Below are 2,501 nucleotides of genomic sequence, written 5' to 3'. Positions count from 1 at the left end.
ATCACAATTTCGTCCACCAAGTTTTTGGCGCCGTTGCCGGGGATTGTTCGAGTATGGACAACTGACGGTTCATCTTGTTGCTCAGATTAGGTAATTTTCTTTTCAAAATCTTTTTCAAAAAAATTTTTCTTTTATTTTTCGTTTTTACAAACTTTATTTTCGAAAAAAAAATAAAATAATAAAAATACAAAAAATTAGAAAATCATAAAAATCAAAAATATTTTGTGTTTCTTGTTTGAGTCTTGAGTCAAATTTTAAGTTTGGTGTCAATTGCATGTTCATCTTTTTCTTGCATTTTTCAAAAATTCATGCATTCATAGTGTTCTTCATGATCTTCAAATTGTTCTTGACAAGTCTTCTTGTTTGATCTTGATGATTTCTTGTTTTGTGTCTTTTCTTGTTTTTCATGTGCACCTTTGCATTTATATTTTCCTTGCATGTTGTTTTTCATGTGCATCTTTGCATTCATATTTTTCATGCATTAAAGATTTCTAAGTTTGGTGTCTTGCATGTTTTCCTTGCATCAAAAATTTTTCAAACTAATGTTCTTGATGTTCATCATGATCTTCAAAGTGTTCTTGGTGTTCATCTTGACATTCATAGCATTCTTGCATGCATTCATTGTTTTGATCTAAAAATTTCATGCATTGAGTATTTTTGTTGTTTTTCTCTTTCATAATTAAAAATAAAATTCAAAAATCAAAAATATCTTTTCCTTATTTTCCTCCAAAATTTCGAAATTTTGGGTTGACCTGGTCAAAAATTTTTAAAATTAGTTGTTTCTTACAAGTCAAGTCAAAATTTCAAATTTAAAAAAAAAAAATCTTATCTTTTCAAAATCTTTTTCAAAAATCATATCTTTTTCATTTTTTATATAATTTTCGAAAATTTCAAAATTATTTTTCAAAATATTTTCAAAAATCTTTTTCTTATCTTTATATCTAATTTTCGAAAATTAACTAACAAGTAATGTGATTGGTTCAAAAATTTGAAGTTTGTTACTTTCTTGTTAAGAAAGGTTCAATCTTTAAGTTCTAGAATCTTATCTTGTAATTTTTTGTTAGTTAAGTCAATTTTAAAATTAAATCTTTTTCAAAAATATCCTTTTTCAAATACATCTTTTTATCTTTTATCTTATCTTTTTCAAAAATTTTATCTTTTTCAAAATTTGATTTCAAAATATCTTATCTTTTTCTTATCTTCTTATCTTTTTCAATTTTGATTTCAAATCTCTTTCAATCAACTAACTAACTTTTTGTTTGTTTCTTTTTCAAAACCAACTAACTACCTATCCCTTTCTAATTTTCGAAAATTCTCCCTCTCTTTTTCAAAAATTCTTTTTAATTGTTTTAAATTTTAATTTTAATTATCTATTAACTTTGATTTTCGAAAATTACTAACCTCTTTTTCAAAAATTATTTTCGAATTTTCTCCTCTCTTTTCTTATTCTATTTAATTAATTAATTACTAACACTTCTCTTCACCTCACTTCATCTAAATCCGAATTCTTCTTCATCCTTCTACCCCCTTCTTCTTCTACTAACATAAAGGAGTCTCTATACTGTGACATAGAGGATTCCTCTTTCTTTTCTTGTTTTCTTCTCTTTCATATGAGCAGGAACAGGGAAAAGGGCACTCTTGTTGAAGTTGATCCAGAACCTGAAAGGACTCTGAAGAGAAAATTAAGAGAAGCTAAATTACAACAATCCAGAAATAACCTTTCAGAAATTTTCGAACAAGAGAAGGAGATGGCAGCCGAAAATAATAATAATAATAATGCAAGGAGAATGCTTGGTGACTTCACAAAGCCAACGTCCAAGTTTGATGGAAGAAGCATCTCCATTCCTGCCATTAGAGCCAATAACTTTGAGCTTAAGCCTCAACTAGTTGCCTTAATGCAACAAAACTGCAAGTTTTATGGACTTCCATCTGAAGATCCTTATCAGTTTTTAACTGAGTTCTTGCAGATCTGTGAGACTGTAAAGACGAATGGAGTTGATCCTGAAGTCTACAGACTCATGCTTTTCCCTTTTGCTGTAAGAGACAGAGCTAGAATATGGTTGGATTCACAACCTAAGGATAGCCTGGACTCCTGGGATAAGCTGGTCACTGCCTTCTTGGATAAATTCTTTCCTCCTCAAAAGTTGAGCAAGCTGAGAGTGGATGTTCAAACCTTCAAACAGAAAGATGGTGAATCCCTCTATGAAGCTTGGGAAAGATACAAGCAGCTGACCAAGAGATGTCCATCTGGCATGTTTTCAGAATGGACCATATTAGATATATTCTATTATGGTCTCTCTGAATTTTCGAAAATGTCATTGGACCATTCTGCAGGTGGATCTATTCACCTGAAGAAAACGCCTAAAGAGGCTCAAGAACTCATTGACATGGTTGCAAACAACCAGTTCATGTATACCTCTGAGAGAAATTCCGTGAATAATGGGGTCCCTCAGAAGAAAGGAGTTCTTGAAATAGATGCTCTGAATGCCATATTGGCTCAG

The 2,501-nt window shown here is 30.5% G+C and overlaps 1 non-coding gene across 1 annotated transcript; it reads right to left on the bottom strand.

Annotated features, from left to right (window-relative positions):
* Positions 1–2,150: 2,150 nt before the first annotated feature.
* LOC127740798 (small nucleolar RNA R71) lies at positions 2,151–2,254 on the bottom strand. The gene has a single exon (XR_008001655.1). It is a non-coding gene; the product is annotated as a small nucleolar RNA R71 (small nucleolar RNA).
* Positions 2,255–2,501: the final 247 nt, after the last annotated feature.

Source organism: Arachis duranensis, chromosome 7, assembly GCF_000817695.3.
Source record: "Arachis duranensis cultivar V14167 chromosome 7, aradu.V14167.gnm2.J7QH, whole genome shotgun sequence".
NCBI lineage: Eukaryota > Viridiplantae > Streptophyta > Magnoliopsida > Fabales > Fabaceae > Arachis > Arachis duranensis.
This window is presented reverse-complemented; position numbering and strand designations above follow the sequence as displayed.